This window comes from Arachis hypogaea, chromosome 15 (genome assembly GCF_003086295.3).
Source record: "Arachis hypogaea cultivar Tifrunner chromosome 15, arahy.Tifrunner.gnm2.J5K5, whole genome shotgun sequence".
NCBI lineage: Eukaryota > Viridiplantae > Streptophyta > Magnoliopsida > Fabales > Fabaceae > Arachis > Arachis hypogaea.
The window spans coordinates 145,037,189-145,056,652 of NC_092050.1; the positions used below are offsets into that span (position 1 = coordinate 145,037,189).

At 36.2% G+C, this 19,464-nt stretch overlaps 1 long non-coding RNA gene and 1 other non-coding gene across 3 annotated transcripts; one reads left to right on the forward strand and one right to left on the reverse strand.

Moving 5' to 3' along the window:
- Window positions 1-280: 280 nt before the first annotated feature.
- On the forward strand, window positions 281-8,890 carry LOC112751100 (uncharacterized). 2 transcript variants are annotated; one of them, XR_011872463.1, is made up of 4 exons: window positions 281-597; window positions 683-768; window positions 1,575-6,225; window positions 6,352-8,890. It is a non-coding gene; the product is annotated as an uncharacterized lncRNA (long non-coding RNA). The 2 variants fall into 2 exon arrangements; XR_003176216.3 differs by lacking the exon at window positions 6,352-8,890 and having other exon boundaries at window positions 1,575-1,617; window positions 1,801-4,271.
- Window positions 8,891-12,131: 3,241 nt separating this feature from the next.
- On the reverse strand, window positions 12,132-12,239 carry LOC112752360 (small nucleolar RNA R71). Its single transcript, XR_003176800.1, has one exon. It is a non-coding gene; the product is annotated as a small nucleolar RNA R71 (small nucleolar RNA).
- Window positions 12,240-19,464: the final 7,225 nt, after the last annotated feature.

Consider the following 19,464-nt stretch of genomic DNA (forward strand, 5'->3'; position numbering starts at 1 on the left):
TATGAATCTCAATTATTAATAATATTAATTATAATATTATATTTTTAATTATTAGATATTTTTATAAAGAAGTCACTTGAATAAAAATATTTAAAATTTTTTTTTTGAAGATTTTTTATTTCAACCAATCAAATTATAACACATAATTAATTAAATCATATTAATTTCATCTAAATTAGACCGAATAAAACGGTTTGATCGAAAATTAGATAAATTAAATTTTAAATCGGAATAAATTAATATTTTTTATATAAAGTCACTACAACTCTCAACTCTGTCCAAAATACCCACATTCAAAATTGCTAATTCCAAGTGTACCGTTTGCCAAATTAAATTAGGGTTCAGTTATCAACTTATCTCATCTGCTCATCTTCTCGGTTTAGGGAACCATCATCTTCTCAGTTGGAGCCGCTACTCCAACGCCTGCGCCAGGACCACCACCTCGTTGTTGCCGTGGTAGCCACCGTGAGTTGGGTGAGTCGCCGTCGCACGCTGAAGTTAGTAGCCACTCATCTTCTCATCTTCTCCCATCGCAGAATACAGGACTAGCACGTCGAGCACGACATCAGTGTCGCCGTCGTAGCGTTTGTAAGCTGGGTGAGTCGTTGTTTAGCCAACACAGGACCAATCTTCTTTTCCACTGTGTTCCCAAATTCCATCTTCTCTTCTTTTGCCAATGCAGGACCATCTGAAGATAGGTCCTCTAGTTGCTGCCAGGACAACCACCTCTTCATCAATCATCATCGTTAGCTTGCCACCGTGACCTTGGTTAGTCGCTCTGATCTTAATTCATGTCGTGATTGCATAATGTATAATTGACTTGTTCATTCAATATTCAATTTTTCATAGATAAGTAGTGTTAAATTTTAATCTATGAATTGAAGTCCTGAGATTTTTTTATAATTTTTTTTTTACTTTCATAACTTATTGAGATGATGGTTATACTGCAATTTGTGGTATTGAAATCATCCCTGCTTGCATTTATCTAGCTGTAGAAATCTGTGAATTGAATTACTTTTGCATTGTTTGTGTATTCTATGAATTGAATTTGCGAGACCATCCCTGCTTGCACTACATTTTGTAGAATTCCAAAAATTCTACGTTTTGAAGTCACGTAGATTTGAGGACTGGAAATTTGTTCTTATTAGGCTAGAAAATTGTTCATTTAGGTGTATATACTACTAAATAGTAATGAAGTGGCCTTTTCTGTGATTCTGTTTTGGGTTAGCTTTGTTTTGGTTTATGATTGGTTTATGGAAGGGAACAAGGTTTTTTTTTTTAAATTTAAAGAAAAAGAAAAAAAGTAGTACGAGTATTCTTTTTATTATCAAAATTTTTCAACTTTTGTATACTAGATTAAAGAGACAATAGCTTAATTAATACTACATTTCTTGCAAGGTTTATTGAAAGGATTCAATAATGTTTTGAAAGGGCAAGATAGCAGAAAGTGAAATCTACCTATAATATTGGATCACACTATTGGACTTCTAAAGTAATAGTATTATACAATAATTATTATTTGCTTAATGTTTGACTAATGTTATCTCCATTTGTTGTATTAAACTTTTTTGCAGTTCCTTGAAAAAAAAACTGAAGGACAAGATGGCTGAGTTTCAGGTTACTTTGTCTAAACTTATCTCTTTTGTTTTAGAATTGTGTTTAGTTCGTTTGTATATAATCTGTTACTGTTGCCAATAAGCAAGGCTTGGAATTTTATATTTTGAATTGTAAGTATGAAGTTGACCTACATACAAGATTAAGATTAGATAGAAGCTAATATCATTTTGTTTGAAAATTTAGGACTAAAAGCCTAAAATGGATTTGACGCAAATGGACACCATCAATTCTTAATTTGATGAGCACCAACAAGACAAACATGCTGCTGAATTGTTTTAATCAAGGTTCTGAAAACCGAACCGGTCATCGAACCGCTCTAGCTACTGGTTTATTGGTTCATAGGTTCAACTGGTTCGACCGTAGTTGAACCGAAAAAATTGTTTTATAATAAAATAATAAATAAAATATAAATAAACACATAAAAACATAATTATAGTCTAATATAAATCTTAAAATATCATCCCAATTAAAAGTGTTACATAAATCAGAATGTTATGATCTCATTCAAATACAAAATCAAAAGTCAAATAACAAAAACAACCAATCAAACATAAACATGCCAACATTCAACTGATTCAAGTTTGATAAAAATTTTCACTTACAATAGAAAGCATCAAAGCTGTTGATGGTAATACAACAGTTCCTCCTGGAACATAAAGACCCACATAATTAATACTTCTTGCAACTCGCTTGCATTGAACTCCCTGGTATTTTCAGAAGACTCAAAACAAAAATATTAGTGTAACACCCCAAGAATGAACAAACACATAAGCATAATTACAAAATCAAAGGACTTGGCACAAACATAATGGTGAAAATCCATAAATCAGGGGCAGTAATGCACATCTGACTAGAACCAAAATAAATCTTCCACGTATTTTGTATTTAATTTTTCTAGGAATATCTAGCCTTTTCCAAATAAAGTTGGCAAGCAACAATTGTCATAAAAGGACACCATTTAACATATCTTTAAATAATTTATTTTCAACTGTTTAAAAAAATTGACTTAATAAAACATGGATGATCCAAAGTAAGAATAAGAATTGGAATGGCATACATACTTTCATGTTCTCAACAATTCTCTTAGGTGTCTTCTGAGCAGCATGGAATGCATATATATTGTTGTAGGCCACATCAAAAGCTTCCTTAATAGCTCCATCAAGCTGTACTCCCATAAAATAACATAAAGTTAAATAGCAGAAAAAGCTGACTCTTACTCACTCAAACCAGAAAATTAGTTGCAGAATTTCAATTTCAATTCAAGAGAAACAAACAAACAAAACCTACCTATCAATTAGTTGCAGAATTTCAATTTCAATTTCAATTATTCAGTTGAAAAATCAGTTGAAACAGGCAAACAATTATTCAATCAATTATTCAATCACTATATTAGTTCACACTTCACAGTTCACAGAAAAATAATTATTCAATCACTATATCACCATATCAGTTCACAGTTGAATGACTTGAATCAGAGTTCACAAAACTTCACTATATTAGTAAACTACATATGATATATCACTATATCAGAGTTCACAGAACTTCACAGAATCAAGCAATTATTCAATCATAAATTCATAGTTAATAAAAAAATTACCTAGAGAATACACAAGAGATAGTGGTTGCGGAAAGGGACAGAGACACCGAGAGACAGAGACAAAGACACCAAGCGACCAAGGGAGACAGAGACACCGAGAGACACTGAGGGAGACAGAGCAGCAGACGGTGGCTTCGAAGGTCGCGATGGTTGCTGCACGATGGAGGCTTCGAAGGTTGTGCTGGCTGCTGCGCGATGGAGGCGGAGTGACGGTGCCTGTTCGAAGGAACGACGACGGCAGCGGCACGAGACGGTGGCTGGACGGAGGTGAGCTCGATGAGATTGAGGAGCCCTCCCCCTGACTGAGTGTGTGTGCGAGACTGAGAGGACTGAGGAGCTCGATTAGGGCTTGGCTGTGCGATGGAGTAATAGTTAGGGATTTTTGGGGATTGAAACGGCAACGTTTAGTTGCCTTCTCTAAAAACCGATCGGGTCACGGTTCAGTTCGACCGACCGGTTCACCGGTTCGATGACGGTTTCTGAAATCTACGGTTTTACCTATTGCCCGAACTGCTTTTCTCAACGATTCATGATTCGACCGGTCCGACCGGCCGGTTCGAACCGGTTTTCAGAACATTGATTTTAATGACATTGTGCACAAGATTTGGATTTTTATGAGTTGCATTATGTCTGTATAAGGAGGCAGGGTTCAAAGTAAAATTCTAAAGTCCAACTTCTTGCATTAGACTTATCTGCCTTTGCTCGTATTTGTGACTTGAGTATGCCTTTGTCTTTGTGCCTCTAACTTTGGAGATTAGAACCACTTCAGAAGAAGTTCCACCATTCATATCACTATGGTAGTTCTATTTACTCAAAGAGCCTAATTGATCCTGGCTTGGCTACTTATTTGACTTGGTTTGGTAGAATGACAAATGAGAATGAAGTGCTTATTCTTTTTGGTAACATGCCACATACAAATGTGTATTTGTTCAATCTTTTGTTGTATTTACAAGAACGTGTTAATCTTATTTGTTATTATGTAAAAGTTTAAAATTGAATTGATATTATACTCTTTTTTTGTTTATCTATATAAATAATGGATTTTTTATTTACTATCCTATCATTCTTTTTAAATATTATAATTATGTACAATTCATTTAAGTATGTTGATAAGGAACTAAATCAAGAAAGTACTATATTCACTTGTTAAGGAACCTAGACACAGTTTCTCTCTTGCCCCAAGCTGTGTATACTTCAACTTTAACCCTTTTAAACCAAGAGGCTTCAACTTGTAGTGGCATCCTGTTTTGCTTGGATTCTTTCTAAGTGACATTGTAAGTGACATTGTGGAGTGTAGCGACACACGTACAATTACTGTTTTATGCACAATATAAACTAGCAAATTGAGCTTATACAAGAGCCATGCCAATGCATATCCGATTTGGGTTTAATTATTATTAGTCCACTAATTAAACAACGTTAATTTGTTGGTGAGAGATAAAAACTTGTTTGTACGACTGAAAAATGATTTATACATTATTTCTTATGCCCTTTTGAACTCTTACAAGGTCGAGCAACTTTTTATATCAATGGCCCCTCCTTTCCCAACAATTAATCATCAAATAGGGAGGGTGAACCAAAATGAACGGTTGAGTTAATATCAAGTAGAGTGGTTAAAAAATACGGCCAAAACAGAATGCTCACATGGCATCTAAGATGTAATTGTAAATATGGTCTTTATGCTCTCTTCTGCTCTACATTTCAAGGGCTGCAAAAAGTTCTTCGAAGGCTTGGCAGTTTTGACAGCTTAATTATTCATACCAATAATGCATCCTGATTTCTTCATCTACTAGACTTCTAATCTTCAACCCGCTTGTATATCTCGTTAGCTCGATCCTTTAAATAAAAAACCAGATGCAACATAAGAGGATTAAAATATTTATTAACTTAACACAGAGCTTGAAACCTGAGGTTCATGACAAACAAAAGATATACAATTAAATACGATTATTATGGTAAAAATGACACATGAAATAACACACTACTCATCACAGAATGTGTTTTTCAACGTTAAATATGAATTATACATGCAAAGAAAGGCATAATACAAAGATCTAGTAATCCAGAGTTAAGAAAAGCATAATCATCCAAGAAACCAGGTGTTTTAGATGGAGAATTTCTGAAACTACGGTTCAGCCTTTGGGTTTTAGCATTGTGAAGTTGCTTCCTAATAAATAATGCTACTTTTTTAGACCAAGAATGCCTTTTGGTATATTTCTAATTGCTTACACAAACTACATCAGTTCATTCTACTTTTACTTCTATATCTATCATCCATCAAAAACCCGATTACTTAAAAACTCACATATTACTTAAAAATCCATTGGATGATTAAAATTACCAGCAGAATGCACAGATGATATTTATATGTTGTTATCTATGAAGCGGATGAATCAGAATTTTTATCCCTAACTCCCAAAATAAAACGACAAGCCCCAACTAAAAGATCTCTAGAAATAACCACACCAAGACCATCAAACCTTAAAGCAGAAATTGAAAAATTAAAACCAAATTATGTAGAGGAAATGCAACATACCAAGAGGAATTGTAGTCAAGGTTCCATCCCTAACAAATTCAAGGTTCAATCACTAACAAATTCAACTCAGTGATAATTTTCAACAACAAAAAAAAAATTAGCTAAGTAATTATTTGAGTAAAACAGCAACAAATTCAAAGTTCAGTAATGATAATCAGGAACCAATTTATCTCAGTGATGATTCTCAGCAACAAAAAATCTAGCTCAGTGATATTTTCAACAACAAATTATGGATGGTTCAGTGATAATCAGTAACAAATTCACGTCCGTGATTATTTTTAGCAACAAAAAAGTAGTTCAGGGATATTTTCAGCAGCAAAATCAAACACAGCAACAAAGCAGAAAAGGAAAGAACAGGGAAATTTGTTGGGACTCACCAAATCGGGACCAGCTTCTGGTTGCGCGAAGGAAGCTAACGGCGAGAGTTGCTGATAGCGAGGAGGAAGCCCTGGGACCTGCTGCTTCTGCCTGATGCGTGAGCATCTCATCTATCTTGTTCTAGTGAATTTGTATTCAAATTGTTGAAGTTTAATCAAGATTTAAATATCTTTTAGCCACTATGGATGCTACTTTGAGTTGTGTGTAATTCTATTTATTTCAGGTAGCATTCAGATGGATTTGATGGAGTTTTGTAGCAGAAAAGGAAGAAAGCGAATGATGCTGCCAACTCCGACCTCCTTGCACTCAAAAAGAAATAACTTGAGCTACAGAAGTCCAATTGACATGATTCCAGTGGCATTGGAAAGCTAAATTCCAGGAATTTTCAACGATGTATAATAATACACACTTCTTCTCCAGCAATCTCTGCCTCCTCCACGCTGAACTTGGCTCCTTTCAAGTTCAGCGTGGGCTTGAAAACTCCAAGGAAAATCACATGCGTCTCTCCACGTTGAACTTGATATTTTCCAAGTTCAGCGTGGATTCAAAGGAAATCACAAGTAACACACTGTATCATCCACGCTGAACTTGATATTTTCCAAGTTCAGAGTGGACTCAAGGGACACACCAAAGGAGACACTGCCTCATCCACGTTGAACTTGAGAATTTCCAAGTTCAGCGTGGATCCTAATAACCCAAGTGGTCCCCAGACACTCATACAAGGCTGCGCATGAAGCTTAATTAATTTTGATTGAATTTTTATTTTATTTTAAAATAGAAAAAGATAGGATAAAGTATATTTTTTGTCCCTGAAGTTTGGCAAAAGTTTTAAAAATATTCCTAAATTTTATTTTGTTTCAATTTTGTCCCAAAAGTTTTCGATTTGCATCAAATATACCCTCGGAGGCTAAGTTTTCAAAAAATTTAAGACCAATATAACAATAATGCATGAAAATTATACTTGATTTGCTTGTGTTGAGGAGTTGTTCTTAAGAAATTGTTGTTGAATCGATCTTAAATTTTTTGAAAAATTAGCCGTTCAGGGGTATATTTGATGCAAATGAAAAACTTATGGGACAAAATTGAAACAAAATAAAACTTAGGGATATTTTTAAAACTTTTGTCAAACTTTAAGGACAAAAAATATACTTTACCCAAAAAGATATTATTTAGTTTTAGAAATTATAATTTACATTAATTAGGATTAGATATAAAAAGGGAAAAGAATCAGCCCTTCGGGCTCTCTTCTCTTCTCTTGAACCTCATTCCGCAATTTACAATTTTACAGAATCCTAGTTTTCTCTCTGAACCATGAGCAACTAAACCTCCACTATTAAGGTTAGGAGAGCTCTGTCTATTGTATGGATTGATGCTATTATTTTTCTATTAATAATTCATGTACTGATTTATAATTCAAGAATTGTTTTCGTTCTTTATCTTATGAATTTGGGTGGAACAGAAGTATGATCCTTGTTCTAATTTAGTTCTTGTATAACTTGGAAAAGCTCTTTACTTGAACAACAACTTGAAAATATATTCTCTTAAATTTCTAATTATCTGGACTTAACGGGATACGTGACATATAATCCTCTTATATTTGGGTAATTAGGATTTTTGTGGCATATAATCTAGAATTGAACTTCACCCTCTAATTGGAATTAAGTGACCAAGGAATTGGCGGTTGATGAATTTTAGAGGAGACTAAAATGGTCTAAGGAATTAGGGTTTAGTCACTTATAGTTTGCCATGAATTAAATCTTACATGATTAAAATAGTTAGTAAGAAAAGTCAATCTAGAAAATAGATAACTCTGAAGCCTTAACTGTTTTTCCATATATTATTCACAACCTGTTTACTACTTGCTTTCTGATATTCTGAATTTACTGTTAATGCTTTTGAACCTTTAACCACCATTTTCTGTTTGTCTGACTAAGCCAATTGATGAGCGGATAATTTATACGCTTTTTGGCATTGTTTTTAGTATGTTTTTAGTAGGATCTAGTTACTTTTAGGGATGTTTTCATTAGTTTTTATGTTAAATTCACATTTCTAGACTTTACTATGAGTTTGTGTGTTTTTCTGTGATTTCAGGTATTTTCTGACTGAAATTGAGGGACTTGAGCAAAAATCAGATTCAGAGGTTGAAGAAGGACTGCTGATGCTGTTGGATTCTGACCTCCCTGCACTCAAAGTGGATTTTCTGGAGCTACAGAACTCGAAATGGCGCGCTTCCAATTGCGTTGGAAAGTAGACATCCAGGGCTTTCCAGAAATGTATAATAGTTCATACTTTGCCCAAGTTTAGATGACGCAAACTGGCGTTCAATGCCAGCTCTTTGCCCAATTCTGGCGTCCAGCGCCAGAAACAAGTTGCAAAGTGGAGTTCAACACCCAAACTGGCACCAAAACTGGCGTTCAACTCCAGGAATGACCTCTACACGTGTAACACTCAAGCTCAGCCCAAGCACACACCAAGTGGGCCCCGAAAGTGGATTTATGCATCAATTACTTACTTCTGTAAACCCTAGTAGCTAGTTTATTATAAATAGGACTCTTTACTATTGTACTAGATATCTTTGGAATCTTTGAATCTTTGGATTATCTTTTGATCTATTGATCACGTTTTGAGGGCTGGCCTCTCGGCCATGCCTGGACCTTCACTTATGTATTTTCAACGGTAGAGCTTCTATACTCCATAGATTAAGGTGTGGAGCTCTGCTGTTCCTCAAAGATTAATGCAAAGTACTACTGTTTTCTATTCAATTCATCTTATTTCGCTTCTAAGATATTCATTCGCACTTCAACCTGAATGTGATGAACGTGACAATCATCATCATTCCCCATGAACGCGTGCCTGACAACCACTTCCGTTCTACTTTCGATTGAATGAGTGTCTCTTAGATCTCTTAATCAGAATCTTCGTGGTATAAGCTAGATTGATGGCGGCATTCATGAGAATCTGAAAAGTCTAAACCTTGTCTGTGGTATTCCGAGTAGGATTCAATGATTGAATGACTGTGACAAGCTTCAAACTCGCGATTGCTGGGCGTAGTGACAGACGCAAAAGGATAGTAAATCCTATTCCAGCATGATCGAGAACCGACAGATGAATAGCCGTGTCGTGACAGGGTGCGTTGACCATTTTCACTGAGAGGATAGGATGTAACCATTGACAAGGGTGATGCCTCCAGACGATTAGCCGTGCCGTGACAGGGCATTTGGATCATTTTCCCGAGAGAAGACCAAAAGTAGCCATTGACAATGGTGATGCATTACATAAAGCTAGCCATAGAAAGGAGTAAGATTGATTGGATGAAGATAGCAGGAAAGCAGAGGTTCAGAGGAACGAAAGCATCTCTACACGCTTATCTGAAATTCTAACCAATGAATTACATAAGTATTTCTATCTTTATTTTATTATTTAATTTCGAAAACTCCATAATTATTTTATATCCGCCTGACTGAGATTTACAAGGTGACCATAGCTTGCTTCATACCAACAATCTCCTTGGGATTCGACCCTTACTCACGTAAGGTATTACTTGGACGACCCAGTGCACTTGCTGGTTAGTTGTGCGAAGTTGTGAACCATGGTATTGGCATCATGTTTTTGGCGCCATTGCCAGGGAAAGAAAGAGCAATGAATTTTACATAATCAAAGTGTAATCACAATTTCTGCGCACCAAGTTTTTGGCGCCGTTGCCGGGGATTGTTCGAGTTTGGACAACTGACGGTTCATCTTGTTGCTCAGATTAGGTAATTTTCTTTTTGTTTTCTTTTCAAAAAAATTTCAAAAATATTTCAAAATTTTCTCACCTGTTTTCGAAAAAAAAAATTGTTTTCAAAAATATATTTTTCTTCAGAATTTTTAAGAATGAATTCTAGTGTTTCATGAAGCATGTTGAAGCCTGGTTGGCTGTAAAGCCATGTCTCAATTCTTTTGGACTGAGATTTCACTTAGACCCAAGAGAAGAGCTTCTTTATCTTTCTTAGCCAATTGGCTGTTGAAAGTAGGGCATGTTAGATGTGTCATGTCTGAGTTACATACTAAAGCTTGGCTGGCTATTCAGCCATGCCTGACCCTTTGATTGGAGCTTTAGAATAAGAATGCTAGATTCCTGGAATTCATATTAAAAATTTTGGAATCCTTATTTTTCTTTTTCAAAATGATTTTCGAAAAATTAAAAAGAAAATACAAAAAAATCATAAAATCATAAAAATAAAAAATATTTTAGTGTTCTTGTTTGAGTCTTGAGTCATGTTATAAGTTTGGTGTCAATTGCATGTGCATCTTGCATTTTTCGAAAAAAATCATGCATTCATAGTGTTCTTCATGATCTTCAAGTTGTTCTTGGTAAGTCCTCTTGTTTGATCTTTGCATTTGCATGTTTTGTGTCTTTTCTTGTTTTTCATATGCATTCTTGAATTCTTAGTGTCTAAGCATTAAAGAATTCTAAGTTTGGTGTCTTGCATGTTTTCTTTGCATTAAAAATTTTTCAAAAATGTGTTCTTGATGTTCATCATGATCTTCATAGTGTTCTTGGTGTTCATCTTGACATTCATAGCATTCTTGCATGCATTCATTGTTTTGATCCATAACTTTCATGCATTGCATCATTTTTCTTGTTTTTCTCTCTCTTCATTAAAAATTCAAAAATCAAAAAAATTATCTTTCCCTTTTTCTCTCTCAAAATTTCGAAAATTAGATTTGACTTTTTCAAAAAATTTTAAAATCTAGTTGTTTTTATGAGTCAAATCAGATTTTCAATTTAAAAATCTTATCTTTTTCAAAATCTTTTTCAAAAATCAAATCTTTTTCATTTTTCTTAGTTATTTTCGAAAATTTTAAAAATATTTTTCAAAAATATTTTTCTTATTTTTGTATCAAATTTTCAAAAATAACAATAACAATTAATGTTTTGATTCAAAAATTTCAAGTTTGTTACTTGCTTGTTAAGAAAAATTCAAACTTTAAGTTCTAGAATCATATCTTGTGATTTCTTGTGAATCAAGTCATTAATTGTGATTTTAAAAATCAAATCTTTTTCAAAAACTAATTTCAATCATATCTTTTCAAAAATATCTTCTTATCTTATCCTTTTCAAAAATTTGATTTCAAAATATCTTTTCTAACTTCCTAACTTCTTATCTTTTCAAAATTTGTTTCAACTAACTAACTAACTTTTTGTTTGTTTCTTACCTTTTTCAAAACTACCTAACTAACTCTCTCTCTCTAATTTTCGAAAATATCTTCCCTCTTTTTCAAAATTTCTTTTTAATGAGACTAATTATTTTATTTTTTATTTTAATTTTCGAAAAAAAATCACTAACCATTTTTCAAAAACAATTTTCGAAAATCCCCTCTCTCTCTTTTCTTCTCCTTTTCTTCCACTCACCTAAAGGGAACCTCTATACTTGGGTAAAAAGGATCCCTATTATTATTATTTTTCTGTGCCCTCTTCTTTGTCATATGAGCAAGAGCAAGGACAAGAACATCCTTGTTGAAGCAGATCCAGAACATGAAAGGACTCTGAAGAGGAAACTAAGAGAAGCTAAATTACAACTATCCAGCAAGCACCTGTCAGAAATTTTCGAACAGGAAGAGGAGATGGCAGCCGAAAATAATAATAATGCAAGGAGGATGCTTGGTGACTTTACTGCACCTAATTCCAATTTACATGGAAGAAGCATCTCCATTCCTGCCATTGGAGCAAACAATTTTGAGCTGAAACCTCAATTAGTTTCTCTGATGCAGCAGAACTACAAGTTTCATGGACTTCCATCTGAAGATCCTTTTCAGTTCTTAACTGAATTCTTGCAGATTTGTGACACTGTTAAGACTAATGGGGTAAATCCTGAAGTCTACAGGCTCATGCTTTTCCCTTTTGCTGTAAGAGACAGAGCTAGAATATGGTTGGACTCTCAACCTAAAGACAGCCTGAACTCTTGGGATAAGCTGGTCACGGCTTTCTTAGCCAAGTTCTTTCCTCCTCAAAAGCTGAGCAAACTTAGAGTGGATGTTCAAACCTTCAAACAAAAAGATGGTGAATCCCTCTATGAAGCTTGGGAAAGATACAAACAGTTGACCAAAAAGTGTCCTTCTGACATGCTTTCAGAATGGACCATCCTGGATATATTCTATGATGGTTTATCTGAGCTATCAAAGATGTCACTGGACACTTCTGCAGGTGGATCCATTCACCTAAAGAAAACGCCTGCAGAAGCTCAAGAACTCATTGACATGGTTGCTAATAACCAGTTCATGTACACTTCTGAGAGGAATCCTGTGAGTAATGGGACGCCTATGAAGAAGGGAGTTCTTGAAATTGATACTCTGAATGCCATATTGGCTCAGAATAAAATATTGACTCAGCAAGTCAATATGATTTCTCAGAATCTAAATGGAATGCAAGCTGCTTCCAACAGTACTCAACAGGCATCTTCTGAAGAAGAAGCTTATGATCCTGAGAACCCTGCAATAGCAGAGGTGAATTACTTAGGTGAACCATATGGAAACACCTATAATCCATCATGGAGAAATAATCCAAATCTCTCATGGAAGGATCAAAGGCCTCAACAAGGCTTTAATAATGGTGGAAGAAACAAGTTTAACAATAATAAACCTTTTCCATCATCCACTCAGCAACAGACAGAGAACTCTGAACAAAATACTTATAATTTAGCAAACTTAGTCTCTGATCTATCTAAGGCCACTGTAAGTTTCATGAATGAAACAAGGTCTTCCATTAGAAATTTGGAAGCACAAGTGGGCCAGCTGAGTAAAAGGATCACTGAAATCCCTCCTAGTACTCTCCCAAGCAATACAGAAGAGAATCCAAAAGGAGAGTGCAAGGCCATTGACATAAGCACCATGGCCGAACCTGTGAGGAGAGGAGAGGACGTGAATCCCAAGGAGGAAGACCTCCTGGGACGTCCAGTGATCAATAAGGAGCTTCCCTCTGAGGAACCAAAGGACTCTGAGGCTCATCTAGAGACCATAGAGATTCTATTGAACCTCCTTATGCCATTCATGAGCTCTGATGAGTATTCCTCTTCTGAAGAGAATGAGGATGTTACTGAAGAGCAAGCTGCCAAGTTTCTTGGTGCAATCATGAAGCTGAATGCCAAATTATTTGGCATTGAAACTTGGGAAGATGAACCTCCCTTGTTCACCAATGAACTAAGTGATCTGGATTAACTGACATTACCTCAGAAGAAACAGGATCCTGGAAAGTTCATAATACCTTGTACCATAGGCACCATGATCTTTAAGGCTCTGTGTGACCTTGGTTCAGGAATAAACCTCATGCCCCTCTCTGTAATAGAGAAACTGGGAATCTATGGGGTGCAAGCTGCTAAAATCTCATTAGAGATGGCAGACAATTCAAGAAAACAGGCTTATGGACAAGTAGAGGACGTGTTAGTAAAGGTTGAAGGCCTTTACATCCCTGCTGATTTCATAGTCCTGAATACTGGAAAGGAAGAGGATGAATCCATCATCCTAGGAAGACCTTTCCTAGCCACAGCAAGAGCTGTGATTGATGTGGACAGAGGAGAATTGATCCTTCAAATAAATAAGGACAACCTTGTATTTATAACTCAAGGATCTCTCCCTACATCCATGGAGAGGAAGCATAAAAAGCTTCTCTCAAAGCAGAGTCAACCAAAGCCCCCACAGTCAAACTCTAAGTTTGGTGTTGGGAGGCCACAACCAAACTCTAAGTTTGGTGTTGAACTCCCATATCCAAACTCTAAATTTGGTGTTGGAGAGTCTCAACAATGCTCTGAACATCTGTGAGGCTCCATGAGAGCCCACTGTCAAGCTATTGACATTAAAGAAGCGCTTGTTGGGAGGCAACCTAATTTTTATTTATCTAACTATATTTTTCTTAGTTATATGTCTTTATAGGTTCATGATCATGTGGAGTCATGAAATAAATATAAAAATTAGAAACAGAATAAAAAACAGCGGAAGAAAAATAACACCCTGGAGGAAGCACCTACCTGGCGTTCAATGCCAGAACAGAGCATGGTTCCGGCGCTGAACGCCCAAAATGGGCAGTGTCTGGGCGCTGAACGCCCAAAATGGGCATCATCTGGGCGCTGAACGCCAGAATTGCACCCTGGAGAGGAGCTGGCGCTGAACGCCCAGAACAAGCATGGTTCTGGCGTTCAACGCCTAGAGTTGTGTGCAAGGGCATTTTACATGCCTAATTTGGTGCAAGGTTGTAATTCCTTGATCATCTCAGGATCTGTGAATCTCACATGATTTCCACCCACCTCACCCTCTCTCTCTCCATTCATGATCATCCCTTCTACTTTCCATTCACCACTCACATCCATACACACATCTCTCCCTCTCCTCCATTTCTTCTTCTTCTTCATCTATTCTTTCTTCTCTTGCTCGAGGGCGAGCAATATTCTAAGTTTGGTGTGGTAAAAGCATAAGCTTTTTGTTTTTCCATTACCATTGATGGCACCCAAGACCGGAGATTCCTCTAGAAAAGGGAAAGGGAAGACAAAAGCTTCCACCTCCGAGTCATGGGAGATGGAAAGATTCATCTCCAAAGCCCATCAAGACCACTTCTATGATGTTGTGGCCAAGAAGAAGGTGATCCCTGAGGTCCCTTTCAAGCTCATCACCATGAGATCCCGGAGATGCCTCAAATGCATTTTCCTCCACAAAACTATTGGGAGCAAATCAACACCTCCCTAGGAGAATTAAGTTCCAACATGGGACAATTAAGGGTGAAACATCAAGAGCACTCCATCATCCTTCATGAAATAAGAGAAGATCAAAAAGCAATGAGGGAGGAGCAACAAAGACAAGGAAGAGACATAGAAGAGCTCAAGTACATCATTGGTTCCTCAAGAAGGAAACGCCACCATCACTAAGGTGGATTCATTCCTTGTTCTTATTTCTTCTGTTTTTTGTTTTCTATGTTATGTGCTTATCTATGTTTGTGTCTTCATTACATGATCATTAGTAGTTATTATGCCTTAAAGTAGTGAATATGAATCCATCACCTCTCTTAAATGAAAACTGTTTTAATTCAAAAGAACAAGAAGTACATGAGTTTCGAATTTATCCTTGAACTTAGTTTAATTATATTGATATGGTGACAATGCTTCTTGTTTTCTGAATGTATGCTTGAACAATGCATATGTCTTTTGAAGTTGTTGTTTAAGAATGTTAAATATGTTGGCTCTTGAAAGAATGATGACTAGGAAACATGTTATTTGATAATCTGAAAAATCATAAAAATGATTCTTGAAGCAAGAAAAAGCAGCAAAGAACAAAGCTTGCAGAAAAAAAAAAGGCGAAAAAAAATAGAAAGAAAAAGAAAAAGCAAGCAGAAAAAGCCAAAGCTCTTAAAACCAAGAGGCAAGAGCAAAAAGCCAATAACCCTTAAAACCAAAAGGCAAGGGCAAATAAAAAGGATCCCAAGGCTTTGAGCATCAGTGGATAGGAGGGCCTAAAGGAATAAAATCCTAGTCTAAGCGGCTAAACCAAGCTGTCCCTAACCATGTGCTTGTGGCGTGTAGGTGTCAAGTGAAAACTTGAGACTGAGCGGTTAAAGTCAAGGTCCAAAGCAAAAAAAGAGTGTGCTTAAGAACCCTGGACACCTCTAATTGGGGACTTTAGCAAAGCTGAGTCACAATCTGAAAAGGTTCACCCAATTATGTGTCTGTGGCATTTATGTATCCGGTGGTAATACTGGAAAACAAAGTGCTTAGGGCCACGGCCAAGACTCATAAAATAGCTGTGTTCAAGAATCATCATACTGAACTAGGAGAATCAATAACACTATCTGAACTCTGAGTTCCTATAGATGCCAATCATTCTGAACCTCAATGGATAAAGTGAGATGCCAAAACTATTCAAGAGGCAAAAAGCTATAAGTCCCGCTCATTTGATTGGAGCTATGTTTCATTGATAGTTTGGAATTTATAGTATATTCTCTTCTTTTTATCCTATTTGATTTTCAGTTGCTTGGGGACAAGCAACAATTTAAGTTTGGTGTTGTGATGAGCGGATAATTTATACGCTTTTTGGCATTGTTTTTAGTATGTTTTTAGTAGGATCTAGTTACTTTTAGGGATGTTTTCATTAGTTTTTATGTTAAATTCACATTTCTAGACTTTAATATGAGTTTGTGTATTTTTCTGTGATTTCAGGTATTTTCTGACTGAAATTGAGGGACTTGAGCAAAAATCAGATTCAGAGGTTGAAGAAGGACTGCTGATGCTGTTGGATTCTGACCTCCCTGCACTCAAAGTGGATTTTCTGGAGCTACAAAACTCGAAATGGTGCGCTTTCAATTGCGTTGGAAATTAGACATCCAGGGCTTTCCAGCAATATATAATAGTCCATACTTTGCCCAAGTTTATAGGACGCAAACTGGCGTTCAACGCCAGCTCTCTGCCCAATTTTGGCGTCCAGCGCCAGAAACAAGTTGCAAAGTGGAGTTCAACGCCCAAACTGGCACCAAAACTGGCGTTCAACTCCAGGAATGACCTCTACACGTGTAACACTCAAGCTCAGCCCAAGCACACACCAAGTGGGTCCCGGAAGTGGATTTATGCATCAATTACTTACTTCTGTAAACCCTAGTAGCTAGTTTATTATAAATAGGACACTTTACTATTGTACTAGATATCTTTGGAATCTTTGAATCTTTGGATTATCTTTTGATCTAATCACGTTTTGAGGGCTGGCCTCTCGGCCATGCCTGGACCTTCACTTATGTATTTTCAACGGTAGAGCTTCTATACTCCATAGATTAAGGTGTGGAGCTCTGCTGTTCCTCAAAGATTAATGCAAAGTACTACTGTTTTCTATTCAATTCATCTTATTTCGCTTCTAAGATATTCATTCGCACTTCAACCTGAATGTGATGAACGTGACAATCATCATCATTCCCCATGAACGCGTGCCTGACAACCACTTCCGTTCTACTTTCGATTGAATGAGTGTCTCTTAGATCTCTTAATCAGAATCTTCGTGGTATAAGCTAGATTGATGGCGGCATTCATGAGAATCCGAAAAGTCTAAACCTTGTCTGTGGTATTCTGAGTAGGATTCAATGATTGAATGACTGTGACAAGCTTCAAACTCGCGATTGCTGGGCGTAGTGACAGACGCAAAAGGATAGTAAATCCTATTCCAGCATGATCGAGAACCGACAGATGAATAGCCGTGTCGTGACAGGGTGCGTTGACCATTTTCACTGAGAGGATAGGATGTAACCATTGACAAGGATGATGCCTCCAGACGATTAGCCGTGCCGTGACAGGACATTTGGATCATTTTCCCGAGAGAAGACCGAAAGTAGCCATTGACAATGGTGATGCATTACATAAAGCTAGCCATAGAAAGGAGTAAGATTGATTGGATGAAGATAGCAGGAAAGCAGAGGTTCAGAGGAACGAAAGCATCTCTACACGCTTATCTGAAATTCTAACCAATGAATTACATATGTATTTCTATCCTTCTTTTATTATTTAATTTCGAAAACTCCATAATTATTTTATATCCGCCTGACTGAGATTTACAAGGTGACCATAGCTTGCTTCATACCAACAATCTCCGTGGGATTCGACCCTTACTCACATAAGGTATTACTTGGACGACCCAGTGCACTTGCTGGTTAGTTGTGCGAAGTTGTGAACCATGGTATTGGCATCATGTTTTTGGCGCCATTGCCAGGGAAAGAAAGAGCAATGAATTTTACATAATCAAAGTGTAATCACAATTTCTGCGCACCACCAATCACTCAATCATTGTTGCTTGATCAATCAATCCTCGTAGGATCGACCCTCACTCACCTGAGGTATTACTTGGTACGACCCGGTGCACTTGCCGGTTAGTTTGTGAACTATAAATTCCGCACCAAGTTTTTGGCGCTGTTGCCGGAGATTGACTGTGATTGACAACTATTCATTGTTTGATTGCTTAGATTAGATAATTTTTCTTTTAATTAGTTTTATTTTAGTATTATTAATTTTTAATTTTTTATTTTTAATTTTTTTCTTTGTTTTTTTTTCTCAAAATTTTTCGTTTATCCAGCCCTATTTTCGTTTCTTTTTTTTATTTTAGTTCATTTTCGTTTTTCCTTTTTTATTTTATTTTCCTTTATTTTTTTTATTTTTTTTATTTTATTAATCTCATTTAAATTTTAAGCTTTAAATGATTGAAAATTTGCACAACTATTTCTTTTTAAGTTCTGAAATTAAGTTTGGGGTTACCTAGTAATTTTATTTTAATTTACCTATTTATATTTTTTTTAAATTTCGAAAGTTTTAATTTTTTTATTTATTTAGTTTTTTTATTTTATTTATTTTACACAGGTTACCTCATTGGAAATTCTCTACACTCTGACGTAGAGAGTCCCATCTTTTCTTATCTTTTGTCTGTTTATGAGTAGGAACAGGGACAAGAAACTTCTGTTAGACTTTGATCATGAACCTGAAAGGACTTTGAGGCGGCATTTGCAACAAGCAAGACTTTACAAGGCTGCAGAGTCCACTATGGATCATAATAATGCTGCTAATGCTAATATGGCAAATCCGAATGGGAATGAACAACCTAGAAGAGTGCTTGGCTCTTACACTGCTCCTAATGCAGATCTTTATGGCAAAAGCATTGTGGTGCCTCCTATAGCTGCAAACAACTTTGAACTGAAGTCACAGCTAGTTACTCTTGTGCAACAAAATTGTCAATATCATGGACTCCCTCAGGAAGATCCAAATCAGTTTATTTCTGATTTTCTGCATATTTGTGACACTGTGAAGACCAATGGAGTGAATCCTGAGGTATACAAACTCATGCTCTTCCCATTTGTTGTGAGGTATAGAGCAAAACTGTGGTTAGATTCTCAACCCAAAGAGATTCTGGATACTTGGGATAAGGTTGTCACTGGATTTCTGACTAAATTTTTTCCACCTCAAAAGCTGACTAAGCTAAGGGTGGAGGTTCAGACGTTCAGACAGAAAGATGGTGAGACCCTTTATGAAGTTTATGAGAGATTCAAGCTACTGACTAGGCAATGCCCTCCGGACATGTTCTCTAGATGGACTCAGTTGGATATTTTTTATGAGGGCTTATGTGAAATTTCCAAGATGCGCTTAGATAATTCTGCAGGTGATTCTTTGCACATGAAGAAGACACCAGAGGAGACTACTGAGCTTATTGAGTTGGTTGCTAACAACCAATACTTATATTCCTCCAACAGGAACCCTGTAAACTCTGAGACCTCTCATAAGAGAGGCGTTTTAGAAATGAAAGCTGTTAATGCTCTTCTTGCTCAGAACAAACTTTTGTCTCAGCAAATAAA